Raw genomic sequence first — 18,361 nt, 5'->3', positions numbered from 1 at the left:
ATATATATATATAACATAGTATATAAAATACATATATAATGGAAAGTTTATAGAGATACTGATATCAGAAAAATTAAAATAATTTATGAAACATTTGTATTTTAATCTATTAAGAAAATATACAGAATATATGTGTTTCTTATTCTTTCTCTTTGTTATGTATTTTTTTATTCTGCTTTGTTGTTTTTTTTGTTTTGTTTGGCTGTTTGTTTTCTAAAGAGAAAGAGAAAGAAAATGTGGAGTTGGGTGGGTGGAAAGGGAAAGAACATCTGGGAGGAGATGTTGAAGGGGAAACCATAATCAGTATATAGTGTAGCCTGTCTCTCTGTCTCTGTCTCTGTCTCTGTCCTTGTCTCTGTGTGTGTGTGTATGTGTGTGTGTGTGTGTGTGTGTGTGTGTGTGTGTGAGAGAGAGAGAGAGAGAGAGAGAGAGAGAGAGAGAGAGAGAAAGAGAGAGACAGAGAAAGAGACAGAGACAGAACAGAGCTTGTGTGGGGAGAGAAATGGGGTAGAAATGTGTGGAAAGAGAGAAAGCCGGTCATCATAGAAAATATTTTGAAATACATAAAAATAAGTTGGTAGAAATTACGCATCCATTTTAATCTTTAAAATGAACAATATAGCAAGGCGGTAGGTGTATCTTCCCAGACTTCTCAAGAAGTAGAGGCAGAAGGATTGAGAGTTTCAGACCAGCCCAAGCTGCAAAGCAAATCCTTGTTTCTGACAAACAAAATGAAAAATATGTAAGTAGAAGTTGGAGATGGAGGAAGAAGGAAGGATGGAGATACACACCCAGACAGAGACAGAGAATGATAGAGTTAGATAAAGAGAAAGGTGGTAACTAAACAGTAGGAATGAGAAATATAATCATGGAAGTTCAAATGATTATTATAGAAAATGATTTAAAACTTCATCTTTTATCAGGTTATTGTTTTCCATATCAAACTCTGGGTAACATTTCAGCAACACTGACAAGTTTTTAGTTGTTATATTGCTCTTACGCTAGTTCAGTCAATACACTCTGGTCCTAATGTGAAACTCGTCTCTGATAATCTGACATCCAAAATACTCCAAAGTCAAAATCCTCTAAAACACTGGCAAGAATCATCAAGTGGACCATTCTGCATCCATCCTATTTAACAGTATTTATCATTGTGCCCAAAACATGAAAATAAACAAGGGAGAGTGGTCTGTTCTGCCTCAGAGTTATAGGAGGTACAATACATCGCTGTGGGAAAGGCATAGGGACTTTCAATGTCACCTGTCCACATTTTAGCACTTAATCAGCAATAGATAACAGTGGTATAAAATTTTCTGAATTGTAACCTTCAAATCAGACACATAGTGTAGCTGGAGTGTTTTTCTTGGGGTCCCACTGAGGCCCCGCAGTGCCACAGCCCACTTATAAAATAACCACTCGGAAGATTATATTAATTAAAACTGTTTGGCCATTAGCTCAGGTCTACAACTGACTAGCTCTTACATTTAAACTAACCCATAATTCTTATGCATGTTTAGCCATGTGGCTTGGTACCTTTTCCCAGTCCTGCCTTAACATCTTGCTTCTCAGGCAGTGGCAGCAGCTGGCAGCATCTCCTGACTTAGCCTTCCTGTTCCCAGAATTCTCCTCTCTGCTTGTCCTGCCCACACTATACTTCCTGCCTGGCTACTGGCCAATCAGCATTTTATTTATCAACCAAATCAGAGCAACACATATACAGCATACAGAGCGATCGATATCCACAGCACTTCTCTTTATCTTTTTTTTTTTCAAAAAGGAAGGTTTTAACTTTAACATAGTAAAATTACATATAACAAAACAATTATCAAGCAAGAATTACTGTTATGATATCTAGTCTATTTATAATATCTAGTCTATTTATATTTGGCAAAATTAAAGAAGATATCCTATCTATCCTATATTTGTGAGTCTAAGCTTTCATATATACCTTATCTTTTATCATAACTAAGGAAATTATAACTATCTAGTCTTCAACTACATCAAAGACTTCAGAAGGATATAATATTAACTGAGAAATGGGAGAAGGATGCAAGCAACTTTAGGGAGTCTTGCGAGAGTAGACAGAGACCGTTGGCAGCCTGGACAGTCATCCAAAGTTCCTCTGTAAAGTTGAGGCATCTGTCTTCTGCCCACAGGCCTAGAGGCTCTCGGTCACTTCTCTCTGTGTCCTGTAGAAGGTTTGGCAGTTTCCTCTGTGAAGCAGGAACCTGAAGGACCATTTTGCCAAGCGAAGTCCAATGGACACCTTCCTATGGGTTCTGCATGTCCAGTTGATACATTTTTTCCAAGCAGATCAGGCAAGAACAGTTTCTTGCCCAAATGGCTATTTTTGCCAAGAAGAAGATAAACTCCGTATGGAGTGTCTTTGATGCCCATCCTCCTCTCTGAAGTAAATCAGTGCTGCCAGGAGCAGACATGTCTCACTTTCCAGAAAGTCTAAATTTTTAAAAACATATTAAATGCCATATTCTGTAGGTCTTTGAAGTGTTTGAAGATTACCTATCTATCTGAAATATATCTATGTATACCTAGAAAACTTAACTAAGGTGGCTACAAGTTTGACTATCATAGAAGACTAATTATTAATCTGTATTTTTTAATTATCCATTACAATCTAAATGAGTTACATAAACATAATACCTCAAACAAAAGTAGAAATATATATACAGTATAACAAAATTAAGTTTCAACTTGTATCTATAAACTAAAATTTATAGTAATGTAAAACATTTTAAACAAGTTGCTCTTTAGAAGTATATTCAATAATCTACCCTTTCATCCTATCATATCTATATCATATCCCCCTCCTTTTTTTAGAAAGATATTGTATTTATAATCAACCTGTTCTAAATAAAAATAAACATTCATAAATAACATTTTAGAAATTTGAGCATAGCTTGTCATACTACCTCCTGCTGGATGAGGGTGCTGTATTCTTATGAGGTCACAAAGAAAATTTTAGGTTTGTGGAGCAGTCTGTGAGGTTGTATTGTCTGAGCCAGTCGCCTTGAAACTGTTCTAGATGTTGGATCATCTGGGCCATGGTGTCATCAGAGACTTTTTAGGTGGTCTTGGCTGGTCAAATCTGATGTATCTTAATCTGGAACAAATCCATAGCCTCTTGCTTTCTGTGGAAATAAACCAGAGCCTCCTTTCCAAAGCAACATATCCTTAGATCAAAATTTTGAAGTCAAGATACCTTTAAAATATACATATTGGTTTAACTGAGCAATCTTTACAATCAAATGTCTTTCTGCAGTGAAAATTATCAAAGATAACACAATACAGATTCTCTGTGTGATATCCATCTTTATGTGGCCTATTTTTATATTACTTTTACTTTCTCTTTAAAGACTTTATTTTTTAAAACTATTTCTTTATATAACTCTATATATTTCTTTTTGTCTCTCTTGCAAGTCCTACATACACTTTTACACACACTGTAAACTATTCCTTCTGAATCTGTCTTATTGTGAACCTCTTGCTTTAAACTGCAGCGTTACTAAGCCTCACAGGCAGCTGTGGCTGCTGGCTCTGCCCACCTCAGCTTTCCAACATGGTGGAACTACATTTACCAGCAACTTTGGGGGAACTATGCTCCCTGGAGCACTCTGGGAGACAGTGGGTCTATGCCTCTATGCCTCTATCAAAGCAGCATGTAGCCCAGAAACCTCTTTTTTTCTTTTTTCCCTCTTTCCCTCTTTCTTTCTTTCTTTCTTTCTTTCTTTCTTTCTTTCTTTCTTTCTTTCTTTCTTTCTTTCTTTCTTTCTTTCTTTCTTTCTTTCTTTCTTTCTTTCTTTCTTTCTTTTTTAGTAGCAAAACCTATATTCACCACGCACCATGTTGTGCAGCTTGCAGAAACCTCTGTGTAACTTGGCGGGAAAGTGCTGCCAACCCACCATAGAGTAGCTCAAGCATGCAGGCTGAGGCTAACTTGAGAGAGACAACTAGGAAGTTGTTTTTAGCTCCATTTTAGAATCTTCTTTCTCAGGTTTTAAATGGAAATTTTTACCCCACATTCTGGCACCATTTGTAGCTGAAGTTTTCTCCAGTCCTGCCCAGCACCACGGACCCTGTAACTGCTTATAAAATAATCACTCAGAAGCTTATATTAATTATAACTGTTCAGCCATTAGCTCAGGCCTACCACTGACTAGCTCTCACATTTAAACTAACCCATAATTCTTATTTATGTTTAGCCACTTAGCTTGGTACCTTTTCCAAGTTCTGCCTTCACATCTTGCTTCTCATGGCGGCAGCAGCAGGCAACGTCTCCTGACTCAGCCTTTCCTGTTCCCAGAATTCTCCTCTCTGCTTGTCTTGCCTGCACTATACTTCCTGCCTGGCAACTGTCCAATCAGCATTTCATTTATCAACCAAATCAGAGCAACACAATCACATACAGAGCCATTGATATCCACAGCAACATAGAGAAGTATTTTCTCACGTGTGTCTTACCTCTCTAAAGTTCAGCAGTTTCCAAAATAGCACCACTAGCTTGGGACCAAATGTTCAAATAAATGGTTGTGTGAGTTACAGTTTACAAACAGATTGCAAAAACATCTGATCTCTTGTAAGGCAGATCATCAAAGTAAAGATGTACAAAACAGTTTGTTCAATATTTTCAAACCATGATGTGGTCATGACCTTTGTATCCCACTTCAACTACATTAAATCTGCTTCAGACATGTACAAACTCCTCTATACAAACACAGTCATAGTAGTACCAAAATGGTACATCTGCGGTATGGATGGGGCAGATGGCAGGTTTCTCACAGTGTCCTTCATGGAGCCAAGACCTAGAGTTATTATTCAGTGAGTATTTTTGCATATATTTTTTGTGACATAAATACATTGTTAAAAATGCAAAAAGTGGTTTGCAGACCATTGTGTTCATGATATGAGAAAGAAAAAAATTCTGACTATTTTCACCCTATAAACATAAGCTGCTGGAGAAATGAGACACTGATACAAATGCAAAATATCTCAGTGAAGCATGTATTTGAATCACCACCATACTACCTGAATAAATGTAAGAACAAAATTTTAAACCTATCCTATAAATTAAGAGTAGATATCAATGAAAAGTAGCAAAAGACCACATTAAGTTAAAAAATTAGATCTTGACCATATACTGAAAGAGTGAATCCATCAAGGAGATAGAAAACATGCTCCACTTATAATATGCTGAACTTGAAAGAAAGTGGACCTGTTGAAATGAGCTGAAAATTGAAGGGAGCTGTGGATAGCTATCAGAACTCTCACCAAAATTTGCTAACAAAAGACTAGGAACTTAAAGTTTAACATAATTGGTAATGAAGTATTTCTGGTTAATAATGCACTGAAAAAATACCTTTAAGAAGTGAATTTTTATTTCTTTTCTTTTGTGAAATATGGTCTTGCTTTGTAGCCCAATATGCCGGTCTGGTCTCAATCGTAGGATCTTCCTGTCTCTGAATCCAAATAATAGTAAGTAATACAGTTATCTACCACGTACCCAACTAAGAAGTAAATATTAAATCAATTGTTAATGAAACTTATGCTGTTCATTCATCAACAACTAGTGAAGTAACAAAATAACAAAATAGTTCAGAATCAAAATGATTGTGGTATTAGTGATGAAGATGAGCCTATAGTTTCGTTTCAAATGTCCTGCAAAAATTTTTGACTTAGTCTTTTCTTCAGTATTTTGAACTTTTTCTTGGACAGTTGACAACCTGCTGCCCCATATAGTCACTGGGTGAATATACCTTCAGACATAAATTTGCTCATGGTCTATGTGGCTCACCAGAATACTTTCCCAGGCTTTTTCTGCAGACATCCCAAGAAAATCTCAATATTTTATTGTATAGGGGACTACTTGCTCCATTTTACATATTTTTTCCTGTAATTTTACCATATTCATGTATAAACAAATCTTTGGAACCACTTATTAGCTCCCAAGGGTGGAATGACTAACTCACTTGGCTTCACATTGGCCAAAGATTTGCCACTTGCTCAAATAAAAGGTACTGCTTGCACCAAGAGAGTATTTCTTCCACAAGAGGAATAACAGTATGACCCAATCATTATGCAGTATGGAAGAGGCTATGACAATGAATTTTTGATTTTTACTTTCATTCATTGTGATTTTGAATATCAGTATTTGGCAACAAGACAATGTGCAAAACTTAAATTATAATTGTAGCACTAAATTAGCTTTTCATTTATTCCTGCCAAAGCTTAAATGTATTTTCATTATTAAAATTTAAAAGCACACATTCCTATGACCAACGCTCAGTTTCAAATTTCAAATGTTGTTTCATTTCAGTCCTGTAGCTCTTCTTTACGATTATACATACACTGAAGAGTTTGGATGAAACGGCCATGATAATCTTGTGTCATTCACCACTGTTGCTCTTTGTTATGCTGTTTGACCTATAAGAGTAATAAGATTTTACATTTAGGAATTTTAAAAGGTTTAAACATGACTCTTCAATACTCATAAATAATAATGAATAAGTTGTTTAGTAAAGACATAAATGAAACATAATTTATCTCTGCAAATTTATTTTTCATAGTGAGATATACTTGTTTTTCTTAACATAAAACATTTAACTTGGAAAGATATAGCAAACCTCATTAATATTTACACTTTTATATGTTTAGTTGTATTAATGTATTTGGAAGATTTTTTTTTTTTTTTTTGGTTTTTCAAGACAGAGTTTCTCTGTGTGGTGTTGTTGCCTTTCCTGGAACTCACTCTGTAGCCAAGGCTGGCCTTGAACTCAAAGAGATTCACTTGGCTCTGCCTCCACAATGCTGGGATTAAAGACATGCACCATGACTGCTCGGCGTATTTGGAGTTCTAATGTCTGAAGTAACTTTTACTAAATTCTTAGTTGAACTTAAGTTTAAGAATTTATACTTATGATTTAAATATATGTTCATAAAGATTACCTAAGATGTGCTTTTAAATAGTTTCCCTGAAAACAAAATATAAATTAATCATCTTGTAATACAACTCAAGTAATAACTTTAAGTCAAAGAAAGTGAGTGTATCTCCATGTAGGCATGGTTCATGCAAAGACACATAAAATTTCTGAGGTATCTGTTGGTCTGTTATTATTATTATTATTATTGAAATATAAATAAATATAAGAAGAATATTAAAAATATATTCTTCTCTCATACAATATACCCTGACAACTGTTTCCCCTACCTCTACTCATCCCACTTCACCTTGTACCTCTCTTTTCTCCCAGATCCACTTCCTCCCATCTCCCTTCAGAAAGAAGCAGGCCTTTAAGAGACAATATGACAAAACAAGATATATCTTAATTAGGCAAACCAAAAGAGAAAGGAAAGGGAAGGAAAAATGCAATCAAATTATAATGTCAAAACAGCAAAGGACATTAAAATGAAAAGGTATAAATTTAAAAATTGTAGTTTACACTCATCATCAAGAAAATTTCGGTCGGGAGGTGTTGGCACGTACCTTTAATCCCAGCACTCAGGAGGCAGAGCCAGGTGCATCTCTGTGAGTTTGAGGCCAGCTTGGTCTCCAGGGCAAGATCCAGGACAGGCACCAAAACTACACAGAGAAACCCTGTCTCGAAAAACAAAACAAAACAAAACAAAAAAACAGAAAGAAAGAAAAAGAAAAAGAAAATTTCTCTTTGCCACAGATAGATACCATTGCAGAAAACCACAAATAATCAAAATACAATGTTGTGGAGCCCATTCCCAGTGGGCTCATCTACACACACTCCAATACCTAAGGTTTGGGGAACATTGCAAAGAGGATTCAGTGAGATTGTAAGGGCTGAAGAATCAGAGAATTTGGTGTGAGATTGTGTCTGGTAATATCAGAAGCTACACCCATAAAGTGCCTTTAACATGACCGGCCCATTGTGAGCTGAACAAAGATAATACCAATAGACATGCCAAAATGGATATGGAAAACCAAAAGGCCTAACACCTAACTGTGGGCAGCTGAGGAATGATGGAAGCAGGATACCTGTTCCTCCCAGGGGTGAGAACGCTAATTGGTTTTCCAGTGCCAAACAGCACTGAAATCAGACACGCAAGCAATCGTGTACACACTGGGCAGGTTGTACTTAAGAATATACATGTATTTACATAAATGATTGCAATAAAAATTATTGAAAACATAAGCCTTGAATTTAAAGGATATTAAAAGGGTATACAGGACAGAGGGAAACTAGGTAAGGGAGAAATATTAGAACAACATTATAATGTCAAAAATAAAATTTTAAAGAAAAGGAGAGAATAACAAGGGAAAAGATGACAGAAGGGGATCATTTTGTGTGTTTGAGAGAACGCGCTTACGTGTATCTATATCCTGATGATACCTACTGATTTATGTCAACAATATATGCTAAAAAATGACACACAATGAATTATAAACTTAATACAATCATATTTTTGTCAACTATGTTAAATTCTAATGATACGTAATTGTTACAGCTATCCTTTACATTTCAAGGAAATTAAAATTATTTATGAGTCTTGATGTTATATTTAAAATGGATAAATTACAGAAAAAAACAAATAAAGCCTGCCTCAGTTTACCCTTCATAGGAATATTTTGACTTAAATTTTTGTAAATTTTAAAATAAATGTGGATAATTTTTATAAACACTTTGGAGTTTAACTGAAAAAAAGAAATGTACAATATTATTGGAAACATAATTTTAAGAATATTTTCCCTAGTAATGTTTATTTTTTATTTAAGCAGAAAAAAAGTTTTTTATGTGTGTGTCCAGATATGAATGGTACTAATTCAATCAGTTTTTATCTCTTCCAAGATAGATTAATTACCCCACAATCCAGTGACTTATACTCATTCCTTAGCAAAGCTCTCTGTGAGTCTGTATTTTATCAATGGCTCTCTCAATATCAAGGACATTGTTTCAATTTTTATGCTTTTTGTTATATATTATTCAAATAACCCCAAAGACATGACTTGAGTTCTTAAAAACCAAGATTTAATATTGTAATTAGTATTGTCAAATTTTTACATATTAAAAATACATATTGTATAAGTATGTGTGTGTGCCTGTGCATTATTTCATAAATGTGTGTTGAGGTCAGAATCAACTGTATAAGTCAATATTTTTCCTTTCAGCTGAAGTTCCAGTAAAGCTTGGTACTGTCATTTTCCCACTTAGCCATCACAGGCAGCCCTCATATTTGAAAATTACTTACTTATGTTCGTATTCATTCCACAGTGTTTTAGTATCAATGGTCATAGTTCTTCAAATTTTTTAAATGATAATTATTGACATATGTATTAACTGAGGCCATTAAAAATCTATTGGTGAAAAGATATCCTTTTTCTAACTATTTGTATAATTTTATACTGATTTCACTTTTGAAGTATACATGTTTTCTTTTAATATTTTTGATAAAATGTTCAACTAATTTGACTAAGCTATAACTACACAAAAAAGTAGACAATACTCAAAGGCTCATTGGAAATTCAAACTATACTAACACGTGGAATAAAAGTAATTCCAAACTCAATTTATGAGAAGAACATTTCTCTGTTACCAAAACCTGTCAGGAACATAACAAAATAAAAACAATATGTCAAAATCACTGAGAAACATAAATTTGAAAATCCACAAAATGTATTTTAAAAATAAAAACCAACTTAAAATTATCTTGGTCATATATTACAATTGAGTTGGTTTCATCATAGATATGCAAAGGTAGATCAACAATGCAAAACAATAAACATATTATATTAAATAATTAGAAGCAAGTATATAAACCACGTTATTACTGTATAATATGCATAAAGGAAGCTGACAATTAACATCTTTTTATAATAAATCTCAGTACATTAAATATAAAAGGATCAAAACTTTAAGCAAGATCAGCATACTAACCTCTATATATGAGAGACTCACAGCCAGCATTGTACACCATGAAGAAAATCTGCTAGCATTTCCTGAGATAGGTATAAAAGAAAGTGTCCATGTTTACCATTTGTACTCAATATAGTGCTAGAATTTTAGACAGATGGATTGGCAAGGTAAACAAAAGTCATAAAAAATTGCAAAAGAAACTTTAACATTATGTGTTTGAAAATAATATAATTCTTCATGAATTAAAGCTCAGAAAAATCTATGAAATGACTAAATAACTGCAAAAAACCTTATTTGGGCCGGGCGGTGGTGGCACACGCCTTTAATCCCAGCACTCGGGAGGCAGAGCCAGGCGGATCGCTGTGAGTTCGAGGCCAGCCTGGGCTACCAAGTGAGTTCCAGGAAAGGCGCAAAGCTACACAGAGAAACCCTGTCTCGAAAAACCAAAAAAAAAAAAAAAAAAAAAAACCTTATTTGGTATTTAAGCAAATCACAAAAAAACTGATATATGAAATTAGGAGATTTATTAAAGACCAATAATTAAAGTGCTGAGTAAAATCAGAAATCCTCCTATTTGCAAGAGCTACATACATGCAATAATTATAAATCTAACTAGAGTTGTGAAAGGCCTCTTCAATGAAAGTTATAGAATATTATGGACATTAAATATATTAATTTGTAGAAAGTTCTCTCACATTCATATAGATATAATTTATCTTTGCAGATACTTATTGTCTTCATTTTGAGTTTCTGTATTAACCAACATATACTAAACTAATAAATGGTTCTGATTAGATATGAGAGTTGCACTAATCTAGGAATGTAAATATCTAAATTTAGAGGTTATTTTATGTTATGTACATTTAACAAAACAATAATAGGTTTACCCTGAGGTTTGTGAATTTTCTTACCATGGGTTCTTTTTAAATTTACATTATACCAGACATGTGTTTTCTTCTGTGTAGTTGGATAACCTATAATATCTGTGGAACCATATGACGATGCTACACCCGTGCTTTGCCAACGACGATGTACTGTACCTTCATATCATGAGCTGAAATCAGTAACAGCAACAGTAATGACAACATCAACTACAACAACAAATTCTACTATTCCTTTCCTTGTTTTTCTCAGATATTTTATCACAGCAATGAGTTTAAAAGTAACTAGTCAAACCCCTTTCTTAATAAATTGCTTGCAACCAACCTGTTCCTTTTAGCTAATGATAATAGCCACAATAACTGGACTAAGGATATCTGAAAGTTTGTATAGTAAGCATGATACAAAGCTTCAAATATTGTTTACTGAGAGAACGTTAGATAATAAGGTTTTGGCTTCATTTACAAACATAAACTTTGAGAGATATTTATTGTTACACTATTTTTTAGATGTGGGAGCCCACAGAGTTTTCCTAGTGGGATCTGAGGTTGCTTCACCAGTAGGGCTGCATAAGAAGATGATTGGACCATGGCCCTGGTGCCAGGTGTTTGGAAGGGTCTGCACTTGCCTGTATCTAGCAACGGGGAGGTCTTCTGTCTTGCCTCTTGGCATTGTTATAAAAAAAAAAAAACCCTTTTGAATAAAGTTCTGGACCAGTGGATTTTGATCCAGGTCCTCCTGAAGCTCTTCTGTGTTTCTATCATTCCTCTAGTTGTCTAGGGATATCATTCTATCTAATATTCCTTATTCCTCTCTCCTCCTCATAGAAACCCTGTAAAATGTGGGAGCAGGCCTCCCACAGTCAGACACCATGGAAAAATAGGAATGTAAAAATAAGTATAGAACATGGTTTGTGTTGAGGATTGATAGTCATTAGATGGAGACAGAGATGAAAGCAAGTCATGGGAATAAAAGTAAGTTCAGTTTTAAAATTATTTCTCAAAAAATAAAATGAAAAAATTGATATGAATCAAAAAATATTGATGTGAATCAGTTAGTTGAATACACAAACTGGAAGCTGAAAGAAATTATATTTTATAACATGGCAATTAGAAAAGTACTAGAAAGCTAAGGGAACTGTAGAATTATTGTTTGTATTGAAATGTAAGTAACATTGAGTTAACAAAGGCAAATTAAGCAAAGACAATGTGAGAACTGTCTATGACATTCTAATGAATAACATTTTGTTCCTAAGCAATGGCATAAGAAGGGTGCATAAACAATGGTGATAATGGCAGGAGCGACATGGTCATGTTGGTATATTAGAGTCATCTCCAAGACACTATTGTTTTAGACATCATGACAGAAAGGCAGACTTGTAGATAAGCACATCAGAGTGGGCTTCATTGTCCTCAGCTGGACAATAGCAATAATTTGTTTTGTCATGGGTAATTACCATCTGTTGTTATTCAGAGATGCCGAGGTAACAAAATTAGTAGCATTTAATTCACCATGAGCATTGGCAGAAAGAGACAGGGAGGACTACTGAATTTTTGGTTAAATATATTCTTACCTCTAGGCAATTGCATTACCCTTTGTGAATACAGAAAGGGTACATTTTCATAAAATTAAATTTGACATCGAAATCTTTACGTCTAAGTGCATCAATGAATGTCATTATTTTAAAAGCAGAAATGATGAATGCAGTTGCCAGCAGTTCATACTGCCATGCATTCAGTGAACATACCATCATCAGTTCATTGAGCTGAGGAAGTCAAGGGAAAGATGAGTCCACTCCAGTGCTGCTGGTGTTCATCTGGCATGAGTTTCACTGCAATAATTATTGGGACTTTTTTATATGACCCACTTAGATTCATGCATTCTGTCTGGAATGTAATCCCCCTTCACCAATACAATGTAGCAAACCAGCAACAAGTTTCCTCTTAACATTTCACCTGTCAATACTTACTCTTAAAAATTAGATTAAAAAAGCTGGCAGGCTATCATTAATCTAAATGCCTCAAAGTTCTGTAATATTCTGTTTCACACATTATGTTAAATAACTAAAACCATAACAGTACTCATATAGAAAATAATCATTTGTTTTAGTAACGTATGACTGGCAGACTGAAAAATTTTAATTTATCATTCACATTCTCACTACAAGGTTATATATCAACAAAATAATAATATTAATGTGACTATTGAGTTCAAGATATGCATTGGCATTTTCAAAAGTCCTTAGTGTATATATATATATATATATATATATATATTTTTTTTTTTTTTTTCAAAATTCCTTATATATCCATTGCCAAAATTGCTCTCTACCCTGATTTCCTACATAACTTAGGTCCCTCCACATGACTCCTTACTAATACCTTGATTCAATGTGGACATCTACATATGGGAGAAAATATGGTGTGATTGTCTTTCTGGGACTGCATTTTCTCACATTGAATGATCGTTTCTAATATTCTTCATTTCACTGTGAATTTCACAATTTTGTTTTTCGTAACAGCAGAGTAATGTTCTGTTGTATAAATGTACCTGTAGGTGGAGTTTTCCTGTCCTCGGGAGTCGCTTCCAAATTATGACATAGAGAATTTATTAATTGCTAATAATTGGTCAATTGCTCAGGCTTATTACTAACTAGCTCTTACATTTTCCCTTGTCCCACATTCCTCATTTAGGCTCTGCAATATGGTGGTATCTTTACTGGCATGGCCTGTTCACCTGCTGCTCCCTCTGCTTCTTTCTGGCAATGCCTGACTTCATCCTTCTCCTTCTCAGCATTCTCAATTTGGCTTTCCTGCTTAACTTAATCCTATTCAGGTATTGGCCAGTCAGCTTCCTTATTAAACTAATCACAGTGACCAAGTTTTTACAGAGTACAAAAGGATTATTCCACAAAATTTCCCCATTTTTGTCAAATTAAAAAGGAAGGTTTTAATTTTAATACAGCAATGTTGCTAGAGTTTTCCTGCCTGGCCCACGGTCAGGACAAATCTCTGTCACCTGCCAGTCCCACAGCCACTCAGACCCGACCATGTAAACACAGAGACTTATATTGGTTGCAAACTGTATGACTATTAATCTGTATATTATAATTATACATTGCATTTTTAAATGAGTTGCATAAGCACAATAACCCAAACAAGAGTAGAAACATACATACAGAAAAATGAAAGTAACTTTAAATTTGTATCAATATGAAAAAATCCATACCAATATAAAATATTTAAGATGAATAGTTGCTTTCTTAGTTTAAAAGTAGATTCAATAATCTACTCTTTTATTCTATCATTTCTATATCTCCCCCTCTCCCTTTTTTAGAAGATTATCTCTGAATCTAATCTCCTTTGTTCAGATTTTGCTTGACCATTACCAGTAACAACTTGTAATCAATCCTCCTTAAATGATGACAAGCATCTATAACCAATTTATTTTGAGAATGTAAGTGTAGTTCTCTAGATTGCTTCTTTTTGACTGAGGGTACTGGTAATCTTTGGGAGACTCTGAGAAAATTCAGGATTGTGGTCAAATCCTGACTAGAGTATTCTGTGAGGTTATAGGTCATCTCAGCCAGCAGCATTAAAGCAGTTCTGGGTCATGTCAGTATATGTCATATTTTATTCTTTATCCTTGCCATCATGAGTGGATATAATTAAATTTCTAAATTGGTTTAATTCCTTTTCTTTGATGGATATAGATGTTGAACATTTTAAAATTGTTTCTTAGTCAATTGTATTTTGTCTTTCAAGAACTCTTTTTCTAATTTGATGTTTCATTTTCTTTTTAATTGGGTGGTTTGCTTTCCTGAAGTTTATGGTTTTTTCTCTACCCTCCCCCACCTTCTCTCATCATTTGTCAGGTCATTATCTGATAAAAATTTTATTCTCACTTTTTAAGGCTTCATTAACACTCAAATAATGGTGTCCATTTCTGTGCAGAAATGTTCTGGTTTCATGAAATGCCATTTATTAATTGTTGCTCTTAAAAATCTGTACTAACCAAGTCCTAGCCACAAAGTATTCCTGTGCCCATAAATTAAATGCTTTACTACAGTTGTGATGATGGATTTTTCTGAAAATATCTATTTGCTTCAAAGAGACAAATTTTTACTAGACTTTGCAGCCAAATTAATAATATACCTTGGGAGCATTAAACCTATGAATTCAACCTCCATCCTACTGTGTACTTAGCCTGGGTAAATTTAACTTACCTTTAAGAGAACAATGCATTGCTCTGGTGAATTCACCTTTTCCAGCCAAGAGCAAAGGGCAGGTCCAGTTCTGCTTTCAGGTCTTCAGGGTCTGATTTCCCATACCTACACACTTAGGGCCAGTTCTGCTGTGTTGTCCAGACTTGGGACAGGGGCTGCTCTCCCAAGTGCTGCAGATGATGAAAGGTACACACAACTCTACAGTTCTTATGACCTCAGGATTAACTCTGCCACCTGCTTCAGGCATTGATAGGTTGATGGGGGAAAGAATCTTTCCCCCACCCATGGTGCCACATGAAAGATGAGTAATGGATTCATCTCTCCCATGGTCACAACTTTGGGGCTGGATCATTTATATCTCTGCCAATGAGGTTGGATCTATTGTGCTGCTCATGTGAGGTACAGGTCCTGAACTCCCAAGTGTTGCAGCTAGTGGTGGGCAGGGGCCACCTCAGTGGAGTTTCATTTCAGTGAAACTCTTGAAAATTAAAATATGTTGATAAAAGAGTTTACTGTATGACTCACTGTGTCACTACAGTTCCCATGAGGAAATTGAAATTTTTCTTCTGTTTTTTTCCTCTTTCTTCATCTTCTTTTCTTTTCCTTTTATTTTTTTTCTCTTAAATTTTATTTTGTTTTTTATTCTGGGGGAGGCTCCAAGGGCAGATGGATGAGAATATGAAGGGAAGTGGAAATGAATGGGATAGAGATGCATGATATGAAAGATACAAAGTATATTAGATGAAATAAACTCTGCCTTCTCCTGGGAGGACAGGTAATGCAATCAAACTTAGTATATCTTGTGTATCCCCTACAATCATCCCTTATAGCCTAAGTTAAAGGCATAACTTTAACCTTATTTTATGTATTCTTTCCTGACCCTGGTCTAGAAGAATCTAAAAACCCTTTACTGAAATGGGCAAACAGGTTGAATACAATACTAAACAAAATGAATCAATGTTAGACTAAGTATGTTAATATAGAACAATAAATCTGATTGTGGATTGTAGTGTTATTCTGAGTCTATAATGAAACATCTTTCCTCAAAAAAAATTCTGTAAAAGAGCTCAGTGAAAATGTATTCTTGTTCCTTCCCCACACCATGTTTTCTGTGCTGTTCAATTAATAAAGAGCAAAGCCATTATTAGGAACAGACAGACAACACATAATCACAAACACACAAAACTGACAGTAAATGGAGACAGATTACACACATCCACAACAGACAGGTAAGACAGACAAGACAGACTACAAAGTAAAGACAGACAGAAGACACAGGGAGATTAATTCTTATTCTTATTTTTAACCTACCCCAACAAGTAATTTCTTTCTGTATTCCTTCATGTGATGTTGGCACATTTTCGTGCCCATTTTGAGGTTTATTTATTAATTGGCACACATTGTTATATATACATATATACACATACATTTACCCATGCACTTATACACATACATATACATCACATGCATATACATCATATACATTGGAAAGGACTTTAAACCTTGATGCTATAATACAGAGGGAGCAACCTTTCTCTCTGTGGTATGAAAGGATATCAGAAATCTCAGCGCCAGATATGTTTTTCCTCTTTTTAAATCTTTTCCAGTGATGTGCCAGACACCACCTCCCTAAACGTTTTAGACCACTGCCTTTGTTTCTGGTTCCCTGTAAAGTTTGATGATAGAACCCTAGTTTAGAAGAAACCTCATATTATGTAACTGTACGTGGAGAAGTCAAGCTGGTTCCACACTAAAATACTGATCTTCAGTTGCTACATCTATATCCCTGCAACATTCCACGTTCTACATATGTTTCTGGAGGAAGAAAAAGTAATCAGAGTCTTATACTCTGGTAAACCCTCCCAAAGATAACAACTAACCTCTGCTGATGTGTCCCATAGCATAATAGTACAATTAATAGTATGAACACAACCAATTACTCTCATGTATCTGAAACCTTTCTAACAATGTGAAACTTACATCTGGAGCCTTTAGGGAGCCTAAAACATGGAAACATACATTATAGGTACTAGGGGAAAGCCTAATAAATAAATTATTATGATACATGGACATACTAATAAGCTATCTTCTAAGTTTTTATCTTTAATTGTTGAAAGCAAATTTCAGCTCTCATCAGAGAAGTTATTTTTTGCAAAACATGCTGGTTCATACACTATATTAAATAAGAAAGTATAGAATACCCAGTTGTAAATGGTACATGGTATTACATCCCTTCCTCCCTAACTCTGGAATCAACACAGAATAGGGTAGGAATAGGGAAGCATTTGGAGACATATTAATTGAAGGTGGATTTGGTTAAAAAATGTCATATACATATATACAAGTCCAAAATAATAAAAAAGATATTGGCATTGAATTAATGCCCCGCTATTAGTTATGCTTAGGGCATGTGAGACTTTGAGAAAGGCCTGTCTACAATAAACCTTAATTCTATACAGTTATGTCTGGGCCTCATTGGGCTTTCTAATTATAAGCAATGTAAAACGTGATTCTTCTCATTCTACTTTACCTATATTTTAAGGTAAAGTAGATTTAAGTGTTATGTAAACGCCAATCAAGTTTCATGGTATTCACTTCCATTTTCCAAAAACATATTGTTTTGCCTTGAGAAATTACTAATAGAAATAATGAAATTATTTGCCAAACCCCACATGACCCAAGTTTTTGAGTAACCTTTAGAATTTATACATGATGTTATTGATTTCTGGGAACAGTTAGAAATTAATGCATTCTTTCTGTGGATCTGTAAATGCATAAACACATTGAACTATATTCTAGCTTTTTGTACTTATTGCATATATTTGTGTGCTTGCACATGCTCATGTATATAAACACATGTGTGAATATGTGGAGACGAGAGACTAATGTCTTTCTTTGCTTCTCTTTATCTAATATTTATTTATTTATTTAGAGACAGGGTCTCTTACTAAACCCAGTTGTGTCCCATTAAGTAAGTCTAGATGGAAGTGAGTTTTCCAAACCTGCATTTATTTGATCCATCCTAGAATAGATTATTGGTTTATATGCCATCATACTTGGCTTACTACCTAGGTGCTGGGGACCTGAATTTAGATCCTCAGGCTTGCATGCCAAGCACTCTACCTACTAAGTCATCTCCTCTTCTCTTTATGCTGATTTGACAAATGTATCTCATTATGTACCCACATCCCAATATAGTCATTATTTTACCTTTCCCTTGGCTAACTCCAGGCCTATAATTTCTAAAGAAATCTGTAATAAAAGTCATAGATGCACAAGAATGCATGAATCACCTTAGATTCCGTTTTGTGATAGTCACCCACACATTTTTTCAAGCTATCCAGCTTTCTCTTTAAAAAGG

Source organism: Peromyscus californicus, unplaced genomic scaffold (assembly GCF_007827085.1).
Source record: "Peromyscus californicus insignis strain IS unplaced genomic scaffold, ASM782708v3 Scaffold_13__1_contigs__length_99412109, whole genome shotgun sequence".
Classification (NCBI taxonomy): domain Eukaryota; kingdom Metazoa; phylum Chordata; class Mammalia; order Rodentia; family Cricetidae; genus Peromyscus; species Peromyscus californicus.
Note: the sequence above shows the minus strand (reverse complement) of the source record.